We start from the raw sequence: 14631 nt of genomic DNA, 5'->3' as shown, positions 1-14631 counted from the left end.
ACTTGGAAGAGCAGAGCTTTACTGAAAGCCAAGCAGCTACCTACTTTGCTCACTGAGTGGCCCAGCACTGCCCTGGAGAGATGCTCTCTTGTCTGGGAGAGGGGGGATCCTAAGGACTCCCATACTAGTACCATGTTACAAACGAACTTAGTTCAATCTCTTTCCCATCTGTGAGAGGAGACTCAGAGAGGTGAAGTAGTAGAAAGCATGCAACAAGAAGGGAGTTAGGGGTATCAGAAAACCGACCTGGAAAAGGTCGGTTTTCTTTCTAATCCCAAAGAAAGGCAATGTCAAAGAATGCTCAAACTACCGCACAATTGCACTCATCTCACACACTTGCAAAGTAATGCTCAAAATTCTCCAAGCCAGGCTTCAGCAATATGTGAACTGTGAACTTCCAAATATTCAGGCTGGATTTAGAAAAGGCAGGGGAACCAGAGATCAAATTGCCAACATCTGTTGGATCACATAAAAATCAGAAGCAGTCCAGAAAAACATCTGCTTTATTGACTATGCCAAAGCCTTTGATTGTAGGGATCACAATAAACTGTGGAAAATTCTGAAAGAAATGGGAATACCAGACCATCTGACCTCTCTCTTGAGAAATCTGTATGCAGGTCAGGAAGAAACAGTTAGAACCAGATATGAAACAATAGACTGATTCCAAATAGGAAAAGGAATATGTCAAGGCTGCATATTGTCACCCTGCTTATTTAACTTATATGCAGAGCACATCACACAAAATGCCAGGTTGAATGAAGCACAAGCTGGAATCAAGATTACCAGAAGAAATATCAATAACCTCAGAAACACAGATGACACCACCCTTATGGCAGAAAGTGAAGAAGAACTAAAGGGCCTGTGAAATGTGAAACCCAAACGACTCCATTTTAGGATAGCACCCCCATTTTGAGTAAAACCCCCTCCCGAGGAGAGAAAAAAACTCAACGAACCAATCAGGGGAGGACAGGAAAGTCTCTCACTCCACCCCCCCCCACCCCTTACTCTAACCCACCAATCAGTAGCTAACGAGACATCCTTAGTTGAAGAGTTAACCAATCCCCTTAAGCTTCCCTTCCCGCTTCCCCTGCTATACAGTATAAAAAAGATTCCCCGCTTTCACTCGGGGCTCCTTCACCGTTGTGTGAAGAGAGTGCCTGCTCCAGCTTGTAATAAAGTTCCTCACTGTTTTTGTATCCATCCGCAGGCTCCTGTGGTGTTTGGCGGGATTCCACGATCCGGGTACAACAGGCCTCTTGATGAAAGTGAAAGAAGACAGTGAAAAAATTGGCTTAAAACTCAACATTCAGAAAACTAAGATCATGGCATCCGGTCCAATCACTTCATGGCAAATGGATGGAGAAACAATGGGAACAGTGACACACTTTATTTTCTTGGACTCCAAAATCACTGCAGATGGTGACTGCAGCCATGAAATTAAAAGACGCTTACTCCTTGGAAGAAAAGCTATGACCAACCTAGACAGCATATTAAAAAGCAGAGACTTTGCCAACAAAGGTCCGTCTAGTCAAAGTAGTCATGTATGCATGTGAGAGTTGGATCATAAAGAAAGCTGAGCGCCAAAGAATTGATGCTTTTGAACTGTGGTGTTGCAGAAGACTCTTGAGAGTCCCTTGGACTGCAAAGTGATAAAACCAGTCAATTCTAAAGGAAGTCAGTCCTGAATATTCATTGGATGGACTGATGCTGAAGTTGAAGCTCCAATACTTTGGCCACCTGATGGGAAGAACTGACTCATTGGAAAATACCCTGATGCTGGGCAAGAGTGAAGGCAGGAGGAGAAGGGGATAAAAGGATGAGATGGCTGGATGGCATGAGTTTGAGCAAGCTTTGGGAGTTGGTGATGGACAGGGAAGCCCGGTGTGCTGCAGTCCATGGGGTCAAAAGAGTTGGACAGGACTGAGTGAACTCCCAGTGTTATCAGCCCGTTGATGACAGGCCTGGGGCAACAGGGAATTGGACCTGCTTTGGCTAAGTGGATAGTGGATTGCTTATTTGATGGTTTTGCCCTCTTTTTTTTGTCTTTTTCAGTCTTCCTTTTTTTCTTCAGTCTTTTAGTCTGAATAACTATTATGGATTCTACACTTAAGGTCTCTGTGCAGCTATGTTTGCATTTACATGTAATTTTTGATGTAAATCTTTGATAAGCAAGAACAGAAGTAATATCTTTCATTTAAGAACTTTTTCAATCCCACCACTACCCCAGGCTGTGAGCACCTCCAGGGCAGATTACCTACTGTGATATAGCTTCCCAGGTGGTGCTAGTGGTAAAGAACCCATTTGCAAATTCAGGAGACAAAAAAGACACAGTTCCATCCCTAGGTTGGGAAGATTCCCTGAAGGAGAGCATGGCAACCCACTCCAGTATTCTTGCCTGGAGAATACCATGAATAGAGGAGCCGGGTGGGTTGCAGTCTGCGGGGTTGGGGAAAAACATGACTAAATAGACTTAGCATGCACTAATGTGAGTAAAATAGATAAATAGCACATGAGGTTGTCACTCACACAGGGCCTGGAGATCAAATCCTCATTTTGCGCATAAGCCACCAGCACTCTGCTGATAATTACTTTCATTTTTTTAAATATCAAACTAGTAGAGTAGAATGTTTAAATGAAGAGTTGCTTGTTGTTCAGGAAATGGAAAATGGCTATCTGGGGTGGGAACAAAGAGGCAAGATCAACTGATTAGTGATGTAGAAAGTCACTTTCTATAATAAGTTTACGGGCAAAGGGCTAGGTTTGGTAACATGCATAGTCAGTATGAAAAGGTAAGATTATGGAGAGAATGTAATTGTCAGATTTATTCAAAGGTTGCCTACATGAAGCCCAAAGATGAACTATCAAGGGAGTTATGATTTCTCCTTTTCCTTATTTTTTGACTTGAAGTCTACCTAGAGAAAAGGAGATAAGATGATCTCAGATTTTCAAAGCCAATGAATACTGTTTCTTATTTCTTCTTTGAAAGCCTTCACTGTAGTCATTAACTGAACAAGTATTTATTGCACATGAATTAAATGCTAGGTTTCTACTAGTTGCAAAGGTAACAACCATAAATAAGACATAGTTTCTGGATTCAAAGTCTATGTATAGAGCTAGGAAGACAGATCTTAAACAAAAACATTAAGATCTGTTTAAGACAGATCTTAAACAAAAAAATAAGTGTGAGAAGTGTCAAGATAGATACAGTATGGAGCCTGAGGAGAAATAGGTTTGTGGGTGTATGGGTGGTTTTTTAACCTATTGGAGCAATCAGAGAAGCCTTCTTGAGAAAAGTGATATTTAAGCTTAAAACTAGAAGCGTGAGTTGAGGACAGAGTGAGGCAATATCCTGGGCAGAAGGAAAAACATGTTCAAAGATGAGAAAGAAGAGATATGAGAAACTTAAAGGCCAGGATGGCCAGGTCTCAAAAGGAGTATAACAGAACATGAGTCTAGGGAGGCAGAGAGGGATCATATGCCACGCCAAGGAATTTAGACTTTTTCCTAAACACAAGAAGTGTCACTGAATGATTCTAAGCAAAGGAATTAATTACATGAGGAGATTTAGATTGTCTAATATAGAATGACATTCTTTCTAGACTTAGCTTATTTTGGACCTAAGTATACTCTTACCTGAATTAGGTTCTCAGGAAAACGTCTGTGCCCACTCATTGCTGGATTTTAAGTAGAAAAATGACACCTGGCTCCACTGCCAGGTCTTGCAAGCCATAACATACAGAGAGAAACTTCCAGCAAGGATGTCTTCTTCCTGAAATGTCTGAGAGAGTTAAGTGATGGATCTTTTACCACCTGTTTGCATTTCTTGATTTCCTGACTCTCATTTGCCCAGAAAAAGGCAAGTGAGTCCTCTCCTAGTTGTTCCTTTCTTCTCCCCTGAGGTGTCTACAGATTTTCAAGTAGTCCTGGGCAACCACACAACCTTGTGAGAAGTTGCTCAGCAGCATCAGGGACATTCTGCTCCTTCTTTCCATCTTCCAAAGCAACTCTAGCTTCGTCATAAGCTGTACTTTTAATGGCAATTAGAGTTGTCCATGACTTTCACCTGCAACAAAACCTATTTTAGCTCTTCTGAACCATTCAGTTTTAGATTTTAATTGATCAGAGCTTAAACCAAGTTCTCATCTGTTCTCAGAACAGAACAGGTAAAGGCATTTCACAAAGACCACAGTCCAATAGTATCAGTTCATCTCAAGCATAGCAGAGAGACAGTGTCCTCAGTCATTCCAGCTGTCTGATTCGACGCGCTTTCAATCCTGGAGGGATTGCAGCAACGATTCCTGGTTGTTCTCGGCAATTTAAGGTACCCCATTGCCAAAGCAGTACTGTTGGCAGGCCAAGCTGCTAATTATTTGAAGTGTCTGGTCAGGCTTCCAGAGGCCAAGGTCAGGTAGTCCTCTAATCTGTATCCAGTCCTCCCAAGCCCAAGGTCTTCAGGCTTCTATGATCCTTTCTCAGGGCAACATACTGTTTCATGCTCAGTTTTTCATCAAGATCCAAAGAGCCAAACATGATATAGGCTTTGCTGGTTGAACAAAAGGCAAAGAAAATATCACACTTGTAATTGTATGTATCTTGCTATTAAGGGGGAATTTTGTGATGACTCTGCAGAGTAGAGAGTAACAGGTTCCTTTCTTCCTTTTTTTTTGGTTTGTTTAGTTGACAAGAGTCATAGACACAGGACAGGGTCAGATAAATGAATGCAGTAGGCCAGGTGGGGATAGTAAGTGGAGAGTACATGCTCCATCTTAAGAGACGTGTACTACTCCATTCCAACAAACTCTTGCCAGAAAGGCTCAGTGAAGCCAAATCTTCTAAGAGAAGCCAGAAATATGAGCTTTAATGTGAAAGCCCCTCAAGTCTTAAATGTTCACCACTATTTCAAAAAAGTGTATCTTTCCTGGTGGTTCAGAGGCTAAGACTCCGCACTCCCAATGCAGGGGGCCCAGGTTCAGTCCCTGATTGGGGAACTAGATCCCATATGCCACAGCTAAGATCCCACATGCCACAACTAGGACCTGGCACAGCTAAATAAATTAAACAAGCAAAAATAATAATTATCAAAAAATTGTTTAATATGTAGGTTTCATGAACTACACCAGTTTGGTTTCATGTCCACTGCAGATTCATCAGGTTGTCATCTGTACTCATCCAATTCATGGACAAAATTCTGACCAGGACAGAGCCTGATAGAGTCTTCCCTCTGGACTCACATAGATCCCATCAATCAGAATCCTCTGGCATGATGGAGTACCTCACCCAGCTCATACTCCAATATTTGAAAGGCTATTATAAGAGATTTGGCTGAAATTTTGTGGTCACAACATTTCTCTAGCCTATCTTCTAGCAGCCTTAATTTTAAAGAATTACTCAAATTAAAAAATAAAGAAAAAGAAGAAGAATTACCCAACAAGTTAGTGGCTGAGCTACACACAGTGTGGTCTCTGCTATCCCAAATCTCCCAGTCTATTTGGAGACAGGAGAACACACAACTGAGTCACAGTCAGTTGTGAGGACCAGGCACTTCTCTTCTCCATCAGTAGAGAGAAAATGAAATATAAGAAGGGAGGGCCTGGGACTTCCCTGGTGGTCTAGTGGCTAAGACTTAAGCTTCCAACGCAGGTGGGTCTAGGTTTGATCCCACAGGCCACACCTGAGAGTTACATGCTGCAATTAAAGATCCTGCAAGCCACAACAAAGACTGAAGATCCTGCTTGCCACAACTATGACCCGTTACAACCAAATGAATAAATATTTTAAAAAATGAAAAGAAGAAGAAGAAGTAAGGACCTTAGAGGGACCTGTCCATGATCCAAACTTAATAACAGAGCTGTAGGCAGATAAAAGCCTCTTTGGCTGAAACTACTTTGAGCATGCCATGTCCTTTCCCATGATTTTTCATTTCTGCAAAATAGAGGAAATGAAATTTTCTTTAAATATGGGCTGTTAGTCATTTGAAACAGTATTCCTCAGCCTCTGTGGAATCTCCTTCCTAGAAAGATTGTTGCAGTTGGCATAGACTGGCCATAAGGAACATCCAACAAGATATCTGGGCCAGATGGCTATTACAGTCCTTATAGCCATGGTCTTGTAGCAGAAAGGGCCAAGAATGAAGGCATTTGTTTCAAGCATCCATGACAAGGAAAATTTCATACTAAAGTGCCGCTTAGTCCCAGGTCAAAGAGGCTTCAGCCACATCTCCCTACCTGTGCCTGCATCACACTTTCACATCACTTGTGTGGAACTTATGAAGGGAGGAAACAAGAATTCAAAAATGGATCCACCATTACAGTTTTAAGACAGTTCTTAGGAATCTTTGTTCCCATTCTCAAGTAAAAGAGAACGTTTTTACTATGTGACTAGTTAAGAAAACTTCGGTTCAGTTCAGTCGCTCAGTCGTGTCCGACTCTTTGTGACCCCATGAATTGCAGCATGCCAGGCCTCCCTGTCCATCACCAACTCCCAGAGTCTACCCAAACCCATGTCCATCGAGTCAGTGATGCCATCCAATCATCTCATCATCTGTCGTCTCCTTCTCCTCCTCCACCAGTCCTTCCCAACATTAGGGTCTTTTCCAATGAGTCAACTCTTTGCATGAGGTAGCCAAAGTATTGGAGTTTCAGCTTCAACATCAGTCCTTCCAATGAACACCCAGGACTGATCTCCTTTAGGATGGACTGGTTGGATCTCCTTGCAGTCCAAGGGACTCTCAAGAGTCTTCTCCAACACCACAGTTCAAAAGCATCAATTCTTTGGCACTCAGCTTTCTTCACAGTCCAACTCTCACATCCATACATGACTACTGGAAAAACCATAGCCTTAACTAGATGGACCTTTGTTGGCAAAGTAATGTCTCTACTTTTAAATATGCTGTCTACGTTGGTCATAACTTTCCTTCCAAGGAGTAAGCGTCTTTTAATTTCATGGCTGCAATCACCATCTGCAGTGATTTTGGAGCCCCCCAAAATAGTCTGGCACTATTTCCACTGTTTCCGCATCTATTTGCCATGAAGAGATGGGACCAGATGCCATGATCTTAGTTTTCTGAATGTTGAGCTTTAAGCCAACTTTTAGCTCTCCTCCTTCACTTCCATCAACAGGCTTTTTAGTTCTTCACTTTCTGCCATATGGGTGGTGTCGTCTGCATATCTGAGGTTATTGATATTTCTCCCAGCAATCTGGATTCCAGCTTGTGCTTCATCCAGCCCAGCATTTCTCATGATGTACTCTGCATATAAGTTAAATAAGCATGGTGGCAATATACAGCCTTGATGTACTCCTTTTCCTATTTGGAACCAGTCTGTTGTTCCATGTCCAGTACTAACTGTTGCTTCTTGACCTGCATATAGGTTTCTCAAGAGGCAGGTCAGGTGGTCTGGTATTCCCATCTCTTTCAGAATTTTCCACAGTTTATTGTGATCCACACATTCGGCTTTGGCATAGTCAATAAAGCAGAAATAGATGTTTTTCTGGAACTCTTGCTTTTTCAATGATCCAGCGGATGTTGGCAATTTGATCTCTGGTTCCTCTGCCTTTTCTAAAACCAACTTGAACATCTGGAAGTTTTCGGTTCACGTATTGCTGAAGCCTGGCTTGGAGAATTTTAAGCATTACTTTACTAGCGTGTGAAATGAGTGCAATTGTGCAGTAGTTTGAGCATTCTTTGGCATTGCCTTTCTTTGGGATTGGAATGAAAACTGACCTTTTCCAGTCCTGTGGCCACTGCTGAGTTTTCCAAATTTGCTGGCATATTGAGTGCAGCACTTTGACATCATCATCTTTCAGGATTTGAAATAGCTCAACTGGAATTCCATCACATCCACTAGCTTTGATCGCAGTGATGCTTCCTAAGGCCCACTTGACTTCACATCCCAGGATGTCTGGCTCTAGGTGAGTAATCACACCATCATGATCATCTGGGTCATGAAGATCTTTTTTGTACAGTTCCTCTTTGTATTCTTGCAACCTCTTCTTAATATCTTCTGCTTCTGTTAGGTCCATACCATTTCTGTCCTTTATCGAGCCCATCTTTGCATGAAATGTTCCCTTGGTATCTCTAATTTTCTTGAAGAGATCTCTAGTCTTTCCCATTCTGTTGTTTTCCTCTATTTCTTTGCACTGATCGCTGAGGAAGGCTTTTTTAATCTCTCCTTGCTATTCTTTGGAACTCTGCATTCAGATGGGAATATCTTTCCTTTTCTCCTTTGCTTTCACTTCTCTCCTTTTCGCAGCTACTTGTAAGTCTTCCTCAGACAGCCATTTTGCTTTTTTGCATTTCTTTTTCTTGGGGATGGTCTTGATCCCTGTCTCCTGTACAATGTCACGAACCTCCATCCATAGTTCATCAGGCAGTCTATCAGATCTAGTGCCTTAAATCTATTTCCCACTTCCACTGTATAATCATAAGGGATTTGATTTAGGTCATACCTGAATGGCCTAGTGGTTTTTCCTACTTTCTTCAATTTAAGTCTGAATTTGGCAATAAGGAGTTCATGATCTGAGCCACAGTCAGCTCCCGGTCAGAGAGCAGACACACTGAAACCATAATAACAGGAAACTAACCAATCTGATCACATGGACCACAGCCTTGTCTAACTCAATGAAACTAAGCCATGCTGTGTGGGGCCACCCAAGACGGATGGGTCATGGTGGAGAGGTCTGAAAGAATGTGGTCCACTGGAGAAGGGAATGGAAAATCACTTCAGTATTCTTGCCTTGAGAACCCCATGAACAGTATGAAAAGGCAAAAAGATAGGACACTGAAAGATGAACTCCCCGGGTCAGTAGGTGTCAAATATGCTACTGGACATCAGTGGAGAAATAACTCCAGAAAGAATGAAGGGATGGAGCCAAAGCAAAAACAACACACAGTTGTGGATGTGACTGGTGATAGAAGCAAGGTCCGATGCTGTAAAGAGCAATGTTGCATAGGAACCTGGAATGTTAGGTCCATGAATCAAGGCAAATTGGAAGTGGTCAAACAGGAAATGGCAAGAGTGAACATCAACATTCTAGGAATCAGCGAACTAAGATGGACTGGAATTGGTGAATTTAACTCAGACGGCCATTATATCTACTACTGTGGGCAGGAATCCCTTAGAAGAAATGGAGTAGCCATCATGGTCAACAAAAGAGTCTGAAATGCAGTACTTGGATGCAATCTCAAACATGACAGAATGATCTCTGTTCGTTTCTAAGGCAAACCATTCAATATCATGGCAATCCAAGTCTATGCCCTGACCAGCAACTCTGAAGAAGCTGAAGTTGAACGGTTCTATGAAGACCTACAAGACCTTTTAGAACTAACACCCAGAAAAGATGTCCTTTTCATTATAGGGGACTGAAATACAAAAGTAGGAGGTCAGGAAATACCTGGAGTAACAGGCAAATTTGGCCTTGGAGTACACAATGAAACAGGGCAAAGGCTAATAGAGTTTTGCCAAAAGAACGCACTGGTCATAGCAAACACCTTCTTCCAACAACACAAGAGAAGACTCTATGCATGGGATCACCAGATGGTCAACACCAAAATCAGACTGATTATATTCTTTGCAGCCAAAGATGGAGAAGCTTTACAGTTAAGAAAACTAATCAGTACTAAATCTGCACATACTTCAGAGCTTCAGACAGTTTAGCCTAGACCAGAGCTCAAAAGCCTCTATGCCCATCTTGAGTTCCATCCCCTTGTGATGCCATAACTCTGACATCACAACTGACCTCCTGTTCTCATTCCTGTCTCTTAAATCCAAGCAAAGAACACTGAGCTCAGCTTTAGGTGGGAGACATGGAGTGTCTCTCTGATTATGAAAATATGGGAGATCCTAAGATGAGTCTACAAGAAAAATACTGCAAATTCTTGATCCCTGCAGGGCTTTCAGCAAAGAATGAATACCTGTCAGGTGCAAAACCTGAGGAAGGTATAACCCCAAACAAACCTGACCAAGACCTTGGAAGGGTTTCAGTTGTCTTGAGTGTTAAGAAGCCACTAGAAGGAGAGCTACAACAGAGAGGGAAAAGTGGAGGGCACTTGTTCTAAGTCTCAAATGTCCAAATGGCCTACTAGGAGCCAGTGGGACACTGCTTCCTGGATGCCACCTAGTCCATCAGCTTCACATGTGGCTTTGCTCTGAAAGGCTCTTCCATTCAGCCCAGTTTCTCCCTTTTGTCACCAGCTGCTTCTTTAGGTCCAAGCCTCAAAGGAAAAATAAATCACATCTTCATCCTGTTCACCTTTGCTCCTTAATGATGTCCATGAGAGCTGTCTTTGTCTGTCTGGGCTGCTATAACAAAAGTACCATAGATTGGGTGGCTTAAACAACAAACATTTATTTCTTGCAGTTCTGGAGGCTGGAAGTCCAAGATCAGGGCAGTGGCAGATTCAGTGTCTGGTATGAGCTGCTTTCCTGGTTCACAGCTTCCCTCTTGCTGTACCCTCACATGGTGGAGATGGCAAGAGGGCTCTGGGGTCCCTTTTATAAGGATGCTAACACTACTCATGAGGGCTCCATCCTCAAGACCTAATCACCTTCTAAAGGTTCCAATTCTTAATATCATCACATTGAGGGTTAGGGTTTAAACATATGAATTTGAGAAAGACACAAATATTCAGACCAGAACCAGAGAACCAGAGCTGTAAGATTTCTTCTTTACCTTAAACTCAATTCTGATGGGCTGAGTAGTAGTCTCTGTAATTCTGGTCTCAATTGTGTTTTGGCTGATATTAATTGGGTCTGAAGTAATCTTAAAGAGTTACCTTACTATCTTAATACATCCCTTAACTCCTGGAAAAATCAGGTTAGCCATGATAAGACAATGGTCTTCTAGCTTTTTAGAGACAGTGCTTTTCATAAGTAATTTATTGAACAACTAGCTGCACAAGCATGTTCCTGGTTTATAGTAAGAAAGTTAGGGACTTCCCCAGAGGTCCAGTGATTAAGAACCCACCTGCCAATGCAGGGGACTCAGGTTCTATCCCTGGTTGGGGAGCTAAGATTCCACATGCCTGGCAGCCAAAGACCAAAACATAAAACAGAAGCAATATTGTAGCAAATTCAATAAAGACTTCAAAAAATGATCCACATCAAAAAAATCATTTGATCTCTGCTATTGATGGCATACTGGAAAGTTGCTTAAAAGCTGTATTTACAGAGTTTCCATCAGCCTGTGGGTTTCTGCTTCCCTACTGAACTAATGGGCCATATAAGAATTCCTCCTTATTACCTTTCAGCTGCATTTTTCCTTGGTGGCTTTATATTGCTTTTTGCCCTTCAAGGAAGGTAAATCCAATATGCAGCACCCATGAAGTTTTGTCTTTCACATATTCCTGAGGAGTCAATTTGGTTTTTTCTCTTGATTTAATCACAGAGATAAATCAATAGGTAATTATGGTTTTCTCCCAATCAGTAAAAGAAAATGAGAAAAAAAAAAAAAAAAAAAAAAGAGAGAGAGAGAGAAAGAAAAGGGAATTTCCTGTGAGGTAATTCTCACAGCTTATGGTAATGCTACGGCTTTGTACTGTTTTCTGAAGGACACACCATAGTTCAAGAAGTTCAATTTGGTTCTGCACATGCAGTCCCCATTTCTGGAATAGGTTATGCATTCCAAAGTATAATTACAAAGCCAGTCATTTAAAACTCACAATACCAGTGCCCACAGGAATGAGGCTACCCTGGGTCACTGGGTTCTCAGGGCAGTCCACAAAAGTCTATCTAATCCTGAATGTGGCTGACCTGGCACACTAGATCCAGCTACTCTCAACAGCTCTATATGTCTTTGACTCTGCAAGAGGGGAAGAGAGGGAGAGAGGGCACTCTGTGTTCCAGCCCCGGGTGCCAGGGACCCAGCTCTCCCCTACTCCCTACTTGGCAGGGCCAGCAGCTAGTGGAGGGCTGTGCCAGGGAGGGAACTGCGGATAAGGGTAGATGATCCTGGGCACAAACACCAGAAATTTGATTCTCTGCCTTAGGACCTCGTTCTAGTCCTAGTAGTAATAATAATAACATCTGTATGGTGCTTTATCATTCACAATTGACATGTTTTCATCTTTATATCTCACTGGTCTCATTTGGTTCTTACAATTCCCTTGAATTAGTTATTGTTATAATTTCATTTCACAGGCAAGAAAACTGAGGTTCAGAAAAGATTTTTCTAAGGCCAGTGGGGGAAGGGTGTGAAAAAAAGATCAACTGCCACCCAAGCATGTATGCTTCTGACCAGGTCTTCTCCCAGGCCCACTTGTTGGTTTTTCATTTACTTACAAAACACTTTGTGTTTACTAGGTGCCAGACAGTGTTCTAAGAGTTCTACAAATATCAGCCCATTTATTAGGGCTCAATTATGAGTTAAGATTTGCTTGTTTTCTTTTTTACTTTTCAACCTGTGTCTTAATCACTGTGGAATCATCTTAGAAATGCGTGGTGACTTTAACAATGTTCCTTGGAGGCACAGTTTTTAGTCACATGACCTTGGACTACTGTGTCGAGTGATCTCTGACTCTCATATTTCTGTTATCAGCTGAGATAAGAGTCAGATTCTGCCAAATAGTTTAAATATGATGTGAGCCTCTATATTTGCAAATCCAGCTGGTTTCTCCACCACAACCTTTTTTACTTGAAGACAAAATACTGTCTCCAACCAGAGCTAACATCTCAGCCAATGGAAAATGGCCCTTAGTAAACCCCTCTATTGAATATTTCATCTGAGCCCGGCAGTTCTGTGCTTCTCGGCACTTAGAGAGCATTTGACCATCCTAAGAGGAAAGTAGCATAGCAGTTATCAGAACAGACTCTGAAACAGACCTCTGGTTTTGAATTCTGGCTCTCCTTCTTTCTATTTTTGATCTTAGGCAAGTTATCTACCTTATCTGTGCCTCAGTTTTTCTCATCTTTAAAATGGGGACAGTAATAGTGCCAGCCTTACAGTATTTTGTGAAGCCTGTCCCATTCTACAGATGAGAAAAATTGAAGCTCAAGGAACAGTAAGGAATTTTCCCAATACCACACATGGAGCTGGGGTTTGAATTTAGAGTTGTTTTTATCAAAAGCCCATACTTTATCAACTGTAGGGTTAGAGTCAATTCCTGGCCAGTAGGTCAGTCAGATGTGCTATCTTGAGAACAGTTCTGAGACTGCATTGGGCTGAATGGGCATGAGTGTAGGCATTGGAGGGGAGATGGCATATCTGTCATCCCCAAATGGCACATCCACTGATAGACCTGGACATCATTTAGGAAGGGGGTCACAGCCTGGGAGCTCCGTTAGGGCAGACATCATGTCTTATTGATATATGTCTCCCCAGCTCTTATCACAGTGCCTAGCCAAAAATAGGCAGTAACTATGTGTTGAACTGGATTGAATTTGGACAGTCCAACCTGTCCAAAGACTTGCACCCTGAGGATGGGTCCTCTGCACTCCAGGTTTAGGCAGCTTTCTTTGGTTTGCCTTTAAAAAGGCAAACTTCTAGTTCTAAGTAAAACTTGGGGAGTTTAACATCTGTCCAGATGTTAAGACCTCCTACAGCTTCCACCCTTATTTCAAGTGCAAATTTAAGTGTGAAAAAGATACTAACATGATATGTTGTTTTCATTCTATAGTCATTACAATGAAACAACTGGTTTCCCAGGTGGTGCTAGAGGTTAGGAACCTGCCTGCCAATGCAGGAGACATAAGAGACTCAAGTTTGATCCCTGGGTTGGGAAGATCCCCTGTAGAAGGAAATGGCAACCCACTCCAGTATTCTTGCTTGGAGAATCCCATGGACAGAGGAGCCTGGTGCGCTATAGTTCCTGGGGTCACAAAGAGTCAGACACCGCTGAAGCAACTTAGCACCCACGCACAGTAAAACAACAGCCAGTTTATCCAACCTACTGTCTTCCTCTCTGCTATGCCTATTCACTCCTCACCTATTCACTCTTGCCCAATTATAAAGGCAAATGGATATTATCTTAAGGATGGGAAATAAAAAGGATTGATGGGTGAGAGTTCAGAAATAACATCTTATCTTTGGAACATAGTCTGGGACCACTGATTCTGTTTCATTTTTCCTTCCTGATTTAATAAGCAGCAGAGGGCTCATGCAAAAATGGGCTCAATAAAAGACAGAAATGGTATGGACCTAACAGAAGCAGAAGATATTAAGAAGAGGTGGCAAGAATACACAGAAGAACTATACAAAAGAGATCTTCATGACCCAGATAACCACAATGGTGTGATCACTTACCTAGAGCCAGACATCCTGGAATGTGAAGTCAAATGGACCTTAGAAAGCATCTCTATGAACAAAGCTAGTGGATGTGATGGAATTCCAGTTGAGCTATTTCAAATCCTGAAAGATGATGTTGTCAAAGTGCTGCACTCAATATGCCAGCAAATTTGGAAAACTCAGCAGTGGCCACAGGACTGGAAAAGGTCAGTTTTCATTCCAATCCCTAAGAAAGGCAATGCCAAAGAATGTTCAAACTACTGCACAATTGCACTCATTTCACACGCTAGTAAAGTAATGCTCAAAATTCTCCAAGCCAGGCTTCAGCAATACGTGAACCGAGAACTTCCAGATGTTCAAGCTGGTTTTAGAAAAGGCAGAGGAACCAGAGATCAAATTGCCAATATCTGCTGG

The sequence above is a fragment of the Cervus elaphus genome, chromosome 19, assembly GCF_910594005.1.
Source record: "Cervus elaphus chromosome 19, mCerEla1.1, whole genome shotgun sequence".
Lineage (NCBI taxonomy): Eukaryota > Metazoa > Chordata > Mammalia > Artiodactyla > Cervidae > Cervus > Cervus elaphus.
The sequence above is the reverse complement of the archived record's forward strand: the minus strand, read 5'-3'. Positions refer to the sequence as shown.